This window comes from Rhinichthys klamathensis, unplaced genomic scaffold (genome assembly GCF_029890125.1).
Source record: "Rhinichthys klamathensis goyatoka isolate OS25496 unplaced genomic scaffold, OSU_Roscu_1.1 h1tg000611l_1, whole genome shotgun sequence".
Classification (NCBI taxonomy): domain Eukaryota; kingdom Metazoa; phylum Chordata; class Actinopteri; order Cypriniformes; family Leuciscidae; genus Rhinichthys; species Rhinichthys klamathensis.
The window spans coordinates 170,742-186,048 of NW_026607064.1; positions in this window are offsets into that span (position 1 = coordinate 170,742).

The window sequence follows — 15,307 nt, forward strand, 5'->3', positions numbered from 1 at the left end:
TAGGGCATTATGGGTGGTTGCTAGGCTATTCTGGTTGGTTGCTAGGGTGTTCTGAATGAGTGTTGAGTTCAGTCTGAGGAAAATGTGAGTGGTGCTACTCTGCGCAAAAGCATCAGGGTGTTGCTAAACAGTTGCTAGGTGGTTGCTAGGGCATTATGGGTGGTTGCTAGGCTATTCTGGTTGGTTGCTAGGGTGTTCTGAATGAGTGTTGAGTTCAGTCTGAGGAAAATGTGAGTGGTGCTACTCTGCGAAAAAGCATCAGGGTGTTGCTAAACAGTTGCTAGGTGGTTGCTAGGGCATTATGGGTGGTTGCTAGGCTATTCTGGTTGGTTGCTAGGGTGTTCTGAATGAGTGTTGAGTTCAGTCTGAGGAAAATGTGAGTGGTGCTACTCTGCGAAAAAGCATCAGGGTGTTGCTAAACAGTTGCTAGGTGGTTGCTAGGGCACTATGGGTGGTTGCTAGAGTATTCTGGTACTATTATATAGAATCTGCACAGTGTCATTCACACAAACACTAAACACCATCATGGTAACATGTTGAAATTTCAAAAATGCAATAAACATTAATTTAACAACATTAAATGTAACATAGAACCCTAATGTACATAACTGATTAGAAAAAAACTAAGAAAATTATGAAAAAACAGTCATTTAAAAAAAAACATAAAATGTGAAGTGTCACGCAGGGAATTGTGGGAATGTAAATTTAATGGTATTTTACAGTAAAATTAAATGTATCAAAGTTATTTACCGTATATAGTAAGGAAACTTTGTTAACCAATTAACACTGTTTTTCACTGTAGCATTTTTACAGTCTTTTACCGTTAAAATCACGATCATTTTTTACTTTTACAGTGTGACTGATATTCAACATAATTCATGTGTGAGAGTCTAACAGAAGGACGGACAAAACCAGTGAAAGTTCTTGTCATATTATATCAACATTTTGTGATTCATATCAATAAACTGTGATAATGTGAGAAATGTTGAAGTTGTCTGAATAAGTTTTGGTTTGACTGTAGAAACCATCTCACTCTCTCTGTGGAAGTTCTTCATTTGTCCTGCTGATGTGGCTGACACTGTCCCACACCTCGAGGTGAAGCCGGCAGAAGTCATCGTGTAGCGACAATGCAAATATTGTTCATCTCGGTTTCATTGACATTGTTGCTGCACTTAAGAGCCGACATCCGATCTCCTGCGAAGCAGAAGGGCTTCAACCTCGCTTTACTGCACTTCCAGGATTACAGGGCGCTTTAAGAGCCGGGGCCCCGGGGTGATTTAGATAGGGTTCCTTTACCCAGAGGTGGTAAATCCAAAACCGCATTTATTACAGTGAAAAACACTTTTCTTTCGACATCTGCTCACTTAACGTTAATTATAGCACCCCTCCCTCTGCACTGCCATTATGAGGCTTAAGATTCACAATTCCTGCAGTCGGGAACAATAGAGGTGGGGAACTATAAAAACTGATAGTGTTTCAATACTGTCCTGTGGAAAAAACTCTACAAAAGATTCACAAAACATGATGATTTTAAAGGGGTCATGACTTGGATAAAAAAAAAAAATAAAAAAAAAAATGTTCCTTTAAGTTCACTTATAATGTTAATCAAGTTTTTTGCACAAAAAACAAATATATATTTAGAAAGATTTTAATGCACGGCTCCTTTAAAGGAATAGTTCACTTATAAACTTTCAAGAAACTGCTGAAGACGTATCTTTTTTGGCAGCACTTGATTCAGTAGAATTAACACTTTCTCTTCTCTTCTATTCTATAAAAAAAAAACTGCACTAAAATTAAACTGAGAGGGGTTATAGCACTTACATATTGTTGTCCTACTGTTAGTTTAACTGCTTCTATTGTTCTCATTTGTAAGTCGCTTTGGATAAAAGCGTCTGCTAAATGAATAAATGTAAATGTAAATAAATGTAAATTCTGTCATCATTTACTCGCGGCTTAAGTTGTTGCAAACTGTTGTATGAGTTTCTTTCTTCTGCTGAACACAAAAGAAGATGTTTTGAAGAATGTTGTTCACCAGAGAGTTGATGGACCCCATTGACTTCCATAGTAGGAAAAAAAACACCCTAGCAACCATCAGAATACCCTAGCAACCACCCATAATGCCCTAGCAACCACCTAGCAACTGTTTAGCAACGCCATGATGCTTTTTGCACAGAGTAGCACCACTCACATTGCCCTCAGATTTGTAACTGGATTTTTACCAGTTTTACCACCTTAGCAACCACCCATAATGCCCTAACAACCACCCAGCAACTGTTTAGCAACACCCTGATGCTTTTTGCACAGAGTAGCACCACTCACATTTTCCTCAGACTGAACTGAACACTCATTCAGAACACCCTAGCAACCAACCAGAATACCCTAGCAACAACCCATAATGCCCTAGCAACCACATAGCAACCACCTAGCACCTGTTTAGCAATGCCCGGATGATTTTGCACAGCGTAGCACCACTCACATTTTCCTCAGACTGAACACTCAATCAAAACACCCTAGCAACCAGCCAGAATACCCTAGCAACCACACACAATGCCCTAGCAACCACCTAGCAACTGTTTAGCAACGCCCTGATGCTTTTGCACAGAGTAGCACCACTCACATTTCTTTTAGACTTGTAACTGGATTTTTTTTACACTTTCTATCTAAAATGAGTCGATATATTTAACTTGCGTCTAGTTAAATATCACAGTTCTAATCTCTCACAGCACATTCATCACAGTGCAGCACAAACAACATGATGCTGCTTTGATGTAAAGTCAGCCATTGTGAGTTTGAGCTCCTGTCTTTGGAATTTCCAGATGGAATCGCTGTAATTGACATGGAGTGAAAGCTGGTTTTGTGTCCCCGGGGAAGCGAGCGCGAGGGCTTTAGGTTAAAGTCTGGTTTTAAACAGGACTTATGAAGTGGAGGAGGAGGTTTCATTCAGCCGAACCCTCAGGTGAAGCTCTCGGGCAAATCTATCCAGACACCTTCAACATTTCTCACATTATCACAGTTTATTCGCTATAGTTTAGAAAATGTTGATAAAATATGACAAGAACTCAGTTGATATTTGACTGGTTTTGTCCGTCCATCTGTCAGCTGTTAAATTTAACTACACAATTAGATAATACCAGTTTAGCTCAACCAGTGACCAAGCAATGCTTCATGTTGTTCAGTCTGTGTGTAAAAAGAGCATTAGCAATTACAGAAAACACACTTCAGCAGAACATCATCAGCTCAAAGTGGAGGAATCATTTTTGGTCCCAAATATTATATATTTTACTGGTAGTCACTGTATGAAGAATATTTAGGTATAATATGTCACAGTTTTCGGTAACACTTTACAATAAGGTTCATTAGTTATTAATGTATTAACTAACAATGAGCAATACATTTGTTATTGTATTAGTTCATCTTTGTTAATGTTAGTTAATAAAAACACAGCTGGTTTGATCATGTTAGTTCACAGTGCATTAACTAATGATTTGAATAAAGTATTAGTAAATGTTGGAATTAAGATTAATAAATGCTGTATAAGTGCAGTTCATTATTAGTTCATGCTAACCAATGTAGTTAACTAATGTGAACTAAGAACTTTATTGTAAAGAGTTTCCTAGTTTACTTTATTTTGCTCTCCTCACTTACATAAATGAACTAAAAAAAAATCCAAAATTATATCCGGTGTCTGAATAACTTTTGGTTTGACTGTATATCATCAGTGTGAATCATTATAAGAACAGTAGCTGCAGTTCACCCGTCGAACACTATAATTATAGCACTTCAAGATGGTCGTTTCAATGGGAGTTTTCTGATGATTCATTATAGTTCGAGAAGAAACCGGCCTGAACCTGCGCGTCCAGCTCCTTCTGTCAACAGATTCGCTGAGACTTGCCCTGTAACTCATTTCATGTAATTTTGTGGTAATCCTAGAAGGCTGAACGGAGCATTTTTCTCTTGTGGTTAAAGGTGTAATGGTCCCATCAGCCTGAAAGCACTCAATTTTCATTCCATCTCTGAACACCTGGAGTGAGTCTTTTGCGAAGGGCATCACTTGTGCGAACAATAGGGGAGCGTGTCAACAAGCTTTCACAGACACGGCATATTTATATCTGTTTCAGAGCAACAAAGACATACTGGTGTTTTTCTGGATGTTCTCGAGCTGAAATCACGTGATCAAGCTGCTTAGAAAGACTACATTTTAAGCAGTATCTATCTTCTACTAGTTGCCTTGGCTTTTGGCTTGCATCGTTGGGGACATCCTTGTGTTATGTCGCGGGTCAATTTGACCCGTTTTGATTTTCTAGTTGTTGGAAATACTGGTTAACCTTTGTTTTTTTTTCTTGATATTTTGTGACTTTTTCTCATTTATCATGATGAACATGCATGCAAAGTTTCAACATGCTGATGTGTTTTGACATATACAAACAAAATTACTATTACGTTCGTGATGTTCGCGGGTCAATTTGACCCTCATAGGCAGCCATTCAAAAGCAACTGTACAGACACAAAATAAAAACATTTATTTTCTGTATGTAAGGGCACTTCAACTCCAGTTCTAACGTGCAAGTGCATCTAAAAGTGCTCTAACCCTAACCAAACACACTTGAAAAAGCTAAAATTACAGTGTTCAGAATTATTTGCAAATTACAGATGAAAATCTTTGTCAGACACAGATAGTAAAATAAGCTCTCATTTCTTATTGTAAAATACCTAGCTTTTAACCAAAACTTTTATGTAGGATTTTCAGCTGGCAGCTTCACAGAGCCAAAAAATAAATAAAAAACATTTATTTGATGTATGATTTTGTTATGTTTGGTTTCTCACTTCCCTGTGAGTGAATAATGAAACTAGGGAACTAGGTCTTAGGAAACTAGGGAAAGTTAACTTAGGAAAATTAAAAAATTTCATTATACAATAAAATTGTATTGTTCAGTTACGATGTTCAAAGCATAAAAAGTAAATAATAATAATAATAAAAAAAAGTACAAAAAAATCAGTATACTGTTTATTTTCCAAATTTGGCAAAAATTGGTTTAAAAAATGGTTTAAAACAATTTTTATAAATCATATTTTCAGATATAATGTTTTTGTAATGTTTGACAAATGTTGATATTAAAAGTTTACAGTTTGTATCTAAATCTTTGTTGTTTTTCATAGTGTGATTTTTTGAGGAATTGTATTGAATCCAATTAGGGTCAATTTGACCCGGTCCATAAAGGGTGTACACAGAATTCGAACAGTGCACAAGTTAAAGGCACACTATGCAAGAATTGTACCTTAATATAACAGCTTCAAAGTCATTTCGGTGGTAAACAAACTCACAGTAGGGCGAATCATCCCGGTAGTAAAGCTTGGGGGGGACGCCGCTGTAAAAACCAGCAATGCAAGTTTGAGAGGAGCGCCCCCGACAAATCTCGCGAGAATAACGACATGCTTTACGGCAACGACGTCACACACATCAACAACAATATATGAAGCACGAAGACACTTGCGTGCATTTCAGACGTGATACTCGACGATGGAAAAAGCAAAGAAAATACGGTCGGAAGAGACTAGGAAAAGGAAAAGAGAATCTGACCGCGTGAGGAACTGGAAAAGAGTCCCTGATTCGCCCTCGCTATGTGTGTGCGTGTTGTGTGAGTGAGCGCGGCTGATCAGCGCGGCTGATGAGCTGATCAGCGCCAGCTGTTTTGAATGAGGATGCACATATTGTTTTTTTTTACCTCCTCCTGTCTATGCGTCTATGTCAGATGGTAGTTGAGGCTACCAGGGTTCTACTCACCGTGTTCTCCTGCATTCCACTCCTGTACCCATGCAGTGGTTTCCTGAGATTTTCCCGGAGGAATTTCTACCTGTTCCTGCATATGTGTCTGCCCACTGCGTCCCTGTTTTTCCGAGCCTGAGTCTTCTTCTGCCTGCTTCCATTTTGACCCACACGGCTATCTACTATTGTGCTCAATAAATTACTGTTTACTCGCAACTGAATCCTTTGACTATTTCCTTCAGAGTTGTGACAGTCCCACTCGGTCGGGCTTTCACTAGTTGGCGCGAGCTAAAAAGCAGCACTGGATGCAACAGCGATGCTGACCTGGCTATCTTGTTGATAGACTAGTAAATAAATCTCTTATTTCTAAACTTGTTTGCGTTCTTTGTTGTTGCGCTTGCTTGTAGTATGTAATTTTTTTTTACGATGCTGTTCATTCATCCATTGTTGATAATTAGACCTGTCCAGTAATTTCCACATATGTCTAGCTAGCTATTTACGACAGTGCAAGTATTCCACAGCGACTATAGGGGCCGCTGTTTGACAAAAACACAATTTCTGCATGGTGTGGCTTTAATATTCAACTATATTATGGATCTCCCTTACTTAAGGTGGACGATGACGCAATTTTCTTCTAGAAACAAACTGCTGTATTATTTTCATGTTATCACTGTGAAGCTGCTTTGATACAATCTGTATTGTAAAAAGCGCTATATAAATAAAGGTGACTTGACTAGAGCTTTCAAGCAATAATCACTAAACTCTGGTCAGGCCTTCTGACTCTCCTGACTCGGTGTGCCGTATATTATCTAACCGATCGGACTTATGATGTTCGTTAAACGAACGGTCAGGGGTGTGTCTACTTTTGAGTTACTTTCACCAAAATAGCTATACAGTAGTATAACTTAACATTCTAAGGCTGTAACGATATGCTATATGAAACCGAAATCGCGACACTCAGATCCACGAACCTGCAGAATCGCGACACACCCCTTCCAATTCCAAGAGTTATCCTTCCCGTCCAGATCCAATGCTACCACATCTTTAAATTACTATTAGTATTTGAATTTTGAAGTTAACATTATAAAATACATAGACCTACACCACAAAACTAGTTGAGGATAAATTATTTAAAATTGGGGAATTCCAGCGTATTGGACGTGACATTTGCAGTCAAAACTTGAAATATAAATTCTCAGAAAATGCATTTAATACCAAAATATTGAAACGTCTGTTTATCCATAGGATACCCCCTTAAAAGAGTCCAGACATTAGAAAAATATCAGTCTACACATGCGTTTTATATTTAATATGAGGGAAATACAAACGCATTCATGTGTGACAATTTTTTTTTTTTTACTTTTAGGAGGCAAAATATTTTTTTGTAATTCGGTGAATTACTCTGCGCAAATCAAAAGTAATACTACCCACCGGATGAAGAAGGGTTGGCTCTCCACAGAACATAAAATATTCGTTTTATTTTATTTTTCGTGTTTGCATTTATGAGGAAAAAACAATGTAGGCTAAGGACGTGACAGTTCTCCGTTACGGGCGCGACCGCTCTGAAGCGGCACTAAAAGACTGTTTTAAAACTTTCACAGAGACCTCAAACCGAAGACACAAAGCCTTTCTTTAAAATGAATTTCGATTTGTATTAATTGTATCTTAATTGTATTCAATGTTTCATCAACCAATTGCCTTGATTTAATAAATAAGAAGTAAATATAGCAGACAATAGATAATCACGACACGGAGGCGCCGGCGCGTGAACTGGAGCGCGTCTCATAAATTAACCGAAACTCAGCATAGGCTATAAGGTAGCCTACTTCACAGACCTGAAAAATATATATATATTGAAATGTCTACTTGTAAACAGAACGATTCAAAACGAAAGAAAACGGACTGCTCCCTGCTTATCTGTATGAAATGTGCATTTCTCTCTGGCGCATTCACTACTGCGAAGATCGCGAGTCAGCAACTTCAACTTCATCTTTATTAATAAACAATTAAAATGTATCCTTGCTATATTTGACATATTCATAATCATTGCTTTTGCCGGTTCTTTGTGACAGCTTTTAGTTGCTTTCCTTACATCATGTTAGGTGAACGCGACACCACCGCATCAAAAATGATTGCGTGATGAAAACAAGAAAAATACCACCTAAACATAGCCTACAGTAACTGTTTAGAAAGAAAACACAGAACAAATGGAGTAGCCTAATGCGCATACGTCCATCTCGCGAATGTACAGTCTTCTTTTTCACCCATTAGCCGCTTTTCCACTGGCCAGCGCGAGCACAGAGGCCGAAATCATGCCTCACGGCACTCCTGTTAAAAATAAATCGCTATAAAAAATATATCAGACGCTGCCATTTAGTCTTTATTTACAAACTTGGACACCCCACGCGGCTATTATTGACTGACCACGAACAGGTAACTTAGCCTACTTGCATTTTTCATTCGTTAATGTCTCGCGGTCTTGGTGTTTTTTTTTTTTTTTTTTTTTTTTTTTTTACAATTAAAACTAAAAGTGTGTTGTAACGCAAGCATAACTGAACATGTAATATAGTAAATTATTACTGAAAATTGATTAGTAATGCCTTACACTACAGCGTTACAGCAAAAAGTAATATGTTACAGTAATGCATTACATTTGTAACGCGTTACTCCCAACACTGGTGTGAGCGACAGATCTCGAGCTGCGGTTATGTTTTCATGACATGTGGACGTAATAAATCCTGATCTTGAGCAAAATAATCAAGCTGACATTCCGTGCAACCTGTGTCTTTAATCTAGAACACATACAAATGTCATTTACATCTTTGAGTTTGTCAAGAGATTTAAAGTGTAGTTTTTGAAGAGTGCGCATGTGTGAACGAGCTCTAGTGTGTGTGAACGAGTTTATGATTCAATCTGGAAATAAAGCGAAATAACTGAGAAATATTCCTCAGATGCATGTCTGTAATTTATAGCAGAACATCTAGCGTTAATTCAAGCTCAAACAGTTTTATTAAAATAAGTTATTACTCCACTACGTGCGTGACGTCATAAACCAACGTGGGTGAACGCCCACTTTGCGACAATATGGTTTCGGAAAACAGTCGTGACGAGCTAGTTGATTTCTTCAACGATGCATCGTACTATAGTAGTGAAGCATCGAGTTACGGCGTTGTACGTGAAACACACCCCAGAACGACAAAAAAAGTCCCATAGACTTTCATTGAGGGGGTGAAGACTTTTGCACAATAAGACTTGTGTGGTATTTCAGCTGTCTATCACTGAAGATTGACGACTATCCTAGGACAACATGCTGAAACATGCTAGCAATGTGCTAATTCAAGTTAGCAACATATTATGCACATTACTGCATATGTTCATGCCTGCAGTAATGTGACATTTAGTTCATGAATTCACAACCCATCTTACTTTCTGACCGATTTAGATCCAAGACGCCAGATCGGTTGAAGCACCACCGTGGTGCATTTTTCTCTCACACAGAGAGCAAAGGATGATGGGAAAACCATCGAGCGGCATTAGCTGCGAGCTCCTGACTGCATGTGAGAGAGTATTATGATGTTTACTGTAATGCCATATTCCATATCAGCACGCGCAGAGACACACAGAGGGCTTGTGGCGCACTTCAAAGTGTGTGTGAGGAGAGCATTCAGTGTCACTCAAGATACTGTACAACCCCTCTGTAAACAACCGCAGGAAAGACACGGATCTGGCACCATTAAAATTGAATTGTTTCCGAGTGAAAGTACGTGAGGGTGACAGGAGCGGATATACCGAATGAAAACACGTTTGATCAAAGAAAACATAAACTCTGTTCTAAACACTAGCTTGAGTTGAGTAGAGTTGCCTATTAAGGAAGCATATATACTTCAGCAACCAATCAGAATACTTAAAGTCCCTCTGAGGTGAGAATCCAGCTTTTATTGTTGTTTATGTGTCTATGTGGTGTTTTTAATATGCAATCCATGTGTAAGTTCATAAGTCGACAGCATTGCTGAGTATTTTCTGCTTAAAACTGCAGTGAACCAAAGACAGTCTCAAAAACACGGTTTGAAATCGCTGGTGTTTCTGACGTCACAAACGACCTTGTAACCAATCAGATCAACGTGTGATCGTCAACCTGTGGATCTCTGAGCTGAGGAGTGAGTGGAGGCGGGGCTCATTTGCATATTCATAGAGCCGCGCATACTAAATGAGGTGAGGGTGTCGAGTTACATTCAAGATATGGCATGAAGAATGTTTTTTCAAGTCATTTTGGTGATCAAAGATGAGTTATAAAAGATGAAATGATTGACTGCAGGGGAGCTTTAACATGAAATAAGATTAATAAACGCTGCTGGGGTGTTGTTCATTCTCAGCTCATGTTAACTAATGAATCATGTTTACAATTTCTCTCATTTTGAGTTGCATAATGAATAAATTGTAACTGAGTTTGCTGCAATGCATTCTGGGATCTTTTCTCTGAAATGTGAATGTGGCCACAACAAAATATCTTAGAAAGAAACAAAATTACAATGCAATTATGAATGCTCACGTCACAATTCGATACATATCACGATACTGAACTCATGATACCATATTAGTCCGATACTCCAAGACATGTGATAAAAGATTAACAAAAAATGTGCTGTTGATTAAAATGCTAAATTTGATATTACATTGTGTGTAAATGAATAGGATGGACTTGGTGCTGAAACCCAATACAGGACAATAGAGACACCAGAATAACAATATTCATGATTCTGAAGATGAAAATACTGATTTATTGTAGATGAATATGATGATCTCTGTCACTGACTAGATATATTTACAATAATGTCGGACACTTTTACTGGTAACATCAGATATTTGGCATTATCAGGACACACCAATATTCCCCATTGCATTATTATACATTATATTCAACATTATATATAATAGTTTAATGTAGTACTGACACTAAAACTTTTATTTTTTCACGCGCAGTAATTTCCATTTTGGGTGAACTATACACAACATATAGTCACTATCCACGATACATATTGATGCATTTTTGTATTGCGACACCCCTACAATGGATTGTAAGTCGCTTTGAATAAAAGCATCTGTCAAAATGCATAATTATTCTATTAGACTTTTGGAAGATCCATGACATCTTTAAATGCTAGGTTTTGGAACAGAGTTATGTTGATAAAACTGCAGTGCTGTATTCTTCATTGTAACATGAACAAACATGAACTCTAGCTCGTCCACGCTACTGTAGCTCTTTTGAACAATTAACTGTAATGTAAGCAGTGTTTCTCGAGTGTGCCTCTCCGCTGTCAGCGTGATTGACGACTCGGACGGCACATGAATTTCAAATCCCGGGTGAACGCGAGGGCCAGGGAGCGCGGGCAGGTACAGAAGTCATGCAACGGGACTGGAGATCCAGCAATTAGAAGTTATTGCATGCAAAAAAGCAAAGCAGAGGTGTACGTGTTGCTCCTCAGCGGAGCGCGACGCTGCTGAAATCGGCCCGAGAACACCAAACCCTTCACACTCCTCAAGTCAATTACGTGCTGGATGTAAATCTGATCCGGTTCAGACGTGCTTTCTTGAGTGAACCCAGGCATATCTGGCTCTCCTCAGCATCAACAAAACTCTTCTATTGTGCATCTGCTTTCATTTTCTTTTTGTTCTGAAACCTGACAGATTGAGTAAGTGTTACAGCCTCTGCTTACAATCAACAACTACAACCCGAGCAATTCATTCACATTCACAGCACTGGCTCAAATGAGCATCACACGCACACAATAATGTTTACCCTACACGGAGAAGGCAATAATATAGAATTACACATTACAGAGTGTTCATATTCACAGAAAACGCAGGAAGTGTGTCAAAATGAGCTACAACTGTAATAACGGCGGTGTAATATCAAACAATAGAGCGTGTTTTACAGGTTTCATGCATTAGCGCTGCTGATGTATGTGTAGTGTGATGCACATATGTTTCTCTCAGGGATTGCAGGGCTGGTATCAATTACACTATTTGCCCCCTGGTAATGTCAGAAACTCTCCTTGACAAAATCTTTGAAAGCTCCAGATTGCATGAAGATCATGATGAGATGCACTGCATTAACAGATGGCCATGATATGATGTGAGTTTGAAATAAATAAACTTTACGGAGCACAGAATGTATACGAATGGAGGCCTGTATACTGTATATACACACACACTGAATACTACAGGCTATAGAGAACACTGAATACATATTACTGAGATTAGACACAGACAGACAGCTAGATGATAGATAGATAGATAGATAGATAGATAGATAGATAGATAGATAGATAGATAGATAGATAGATAGATAGATAGATAGATAGATAGATAGATGGATAGATAGATAGACAGACAGATAGATAGACAGATAGATGGATAGATAGATAGATAGACAGACAGATAGATAGATAGACAGATAGATAGACAGATAGATAGACAGACAGACAGACAGATAGACAGATAGATAGATAGATAGACAGACAGATAGATAGATAGATAGATAGATAGACAGATGGATGGATAGATAGATAGACAGACAGACAGATAGATAGATAGACAGATAGATAGACAGACAGATAGATAGATAGACAGACAGACAGATAGATAGACAGACAGATAGATAGACAGACAGATAGATAGATAGACAGACAGACAGACAGATAGATAGATAGACAGATAGATAGATAGACAGACAGACAGACAGACAGACAGACAGACAGATAGATAGATAGACAGACAGACAGACAGATAGATAGATAGATAGACAGATAGATAGATAGATAGATAGATAGATAGACAGACAGACAGACAGACAGACAGATAGATAGACAGATAGATAGATAGATAGATAGATAGACAGACAGACAGACAGACAGACAGACAGACAGATAGATAAATAGACAGACAGATAGATAGACAGATAGATAGATAGATAGATAGATAGATAGATAGATAGATAGATAGATAGATAGATGGACAGATAGACAGACAGACAGACAGATATATATGTATAGATAGATATAATAATTAAGAATTAAATATAAATAATTAATTGGAAAAAAGAGAAATAAATAAATATGTAAATAAACAAACAAATAAATACATAACTAAATAAATGAGATACGAAGAAAAATACATAAAGAGAAATAAAAATAAACAAATACAGATCAATAAATAAATATCAATTAAAACATACAGTTTTACATTTTATGAAGAAAATGATTGGGTTTTGTTAAATCACCATCATGATAGAGTTTTGTGGGCGGTTGCCAGAGCGTTGCTATGCAGTTGGGTATTTTGAGTGGTTGCTAGGCAGTCTCTGTGATATTCTGGTCTGTATGACCCGGGTCTCCTCTGTGGGATGTGAACGATAAAGGTTCATGAAAGGTGAGATTTAACATGTAGTGGTTTGAACAACAGTAATCGTGTTGCTCGACTGTGATACACACAACACTCAAAAATAAAATAAACAATTTTGAAATAATTTCCTACAATACACTGTCAGACTGTTCTTACCAACAAAAATCAGTGTGTTGAAACACACACACACACACACACACACACACAGTCCCGGTTCAGGTCACATGTGAACTCACTCACTCAGAGTTACACATAATCAGTCTTCGCTTCGGCTGCGTTTTCTTCAACCTGTTGCAGATGTGCCTCGGTGACATGTCACTATTACCCAGCATGCCTTTCAGGAGCGCTTCATCATGGCCTGTGCTCTCGTTCGGTTCTCTTTCAATTAAAAACAGCTGCGAGGTCCTAAAAAATGCAAAATAGATTTAATTTTATCAAACAATCTTTGGTTACACTTTATTTTAAGGTGCCATAGTTACAGTGTAATTATATATTTAAGTACTAAGTAATATTAAGCAACTACATGTACTTACTATAGGGTTAGGGTAGGATTAGGTTTAGTTGCATGTAATTATGCATAATTTACTACGGTAAGTGTATGTAACATACAACAAGGACACTGTAAAATAAAGTGTTACCATTTCTTTCAGTATTTTGCAGTGACACGAGTTTCCTGAGGTTCAGCCGGTTTCCTACAAGGTCTCACTGATGAAGTCACATGACCTCAGACCATGATGTTTGGTGTGAGTGAAGTTTAAATGCATAAACAGCTGGACTGCCCCCTGGAGGCCTGAACGGGACAAACATCAATCCATCACAAGCATGAGGAGAATTCAGAGAAAAACCTGATGCATATTCACAGTAGATAAGTTGATGCTGCGCAATAAAGCGTCCAATTATATGATACTAAACATCACCAAGATCTGAAATGTCCAGATCCATGAATAATGTATGGCAGACAGACAGCTGGTGCCCTTCACAGATGAAGTTTATAGAGATACTGTTTCTCCAGCACAGAATCGATAGACACGCTGTTTTTATTTCACAGCAAACAAAAATACGGCTGTCAAACCCATCATGCATTGCTGATGTATCTTTTATCACTCCTTCTATGGATATAAACCAAGGGCAAACGCGTTATAAGATGCTCAGACCAAAAGATCAGCACAAAGCATGCAGGCTGAACCCGGCCGGGCTTCATCTATAATTCACCATTTAATTTAATCAGAAAGGCCGATCTCTGCGGAGGAAATAATGCCTCGTATCTCACTCCATAAGTGTGCTAATAAAGAGCATGCTGGGATACGACTCGAGAGCAGCGGTCTCAGACATCAACAGTTCAGACGCCGAGACACACGAATCAGAGACGTTTTAACTGGTGCTTCATACTACGTATTATTGAAGCTTGTTTCCACCATAGAATATAAAAATTAAAAGGTATTTGCAACTTTTTTATCTCGCAATTCTGAGTTTATACATTTCTATTCTGAGAATTATGAGGAAAAAACTCAGAATTGTGATATAAAAAAGTGGCAATTACATTTTAAGTTGCAAAAGTTGCACAAATAAGCCAGCGTTAAAAACAACCCAATTTGGGTTGAAATATGACACTGATCTGGGAAACACAAAAACTACCCAAACACTGGGTTGCTACGTCTGACCCAGGATCTGGGTAACACAAAAACTACACAAACACTGGGTTGTTATGTCTGATCCAGGAGCTGGGTAACACAAAAACTACCCAAACACTGGGTTGTTACGTCTGACCCAGGATCTGGGTAACACAAAAACTACCCTAACACTGGGTTGTTACATCTGACCCAGGATCTGGGTAACACAAAAACTACACAAACACTGGGTTGTTACGTCTGATCCAGGATCTGGGTAACACAAAAACTACCCTAACACTGGGTTGTTACGTCTGACCCAGGATCTGGGTAACACAAAAACTACACAAACACTGGGTTGTTATGTCTGATCCAGGATCTGGGTAACACAAAAACTACCCTAACACTGGGTTGTTACGTCTGACCCAGGATCTGGGTAACACAAAATCTACACAAACACTGGGTTGTTACGTCTGAACCAGGATCTGGGTTACACAAAAACTACCCAAACACTGGGTTGCTATGTCTGACCCAGGAT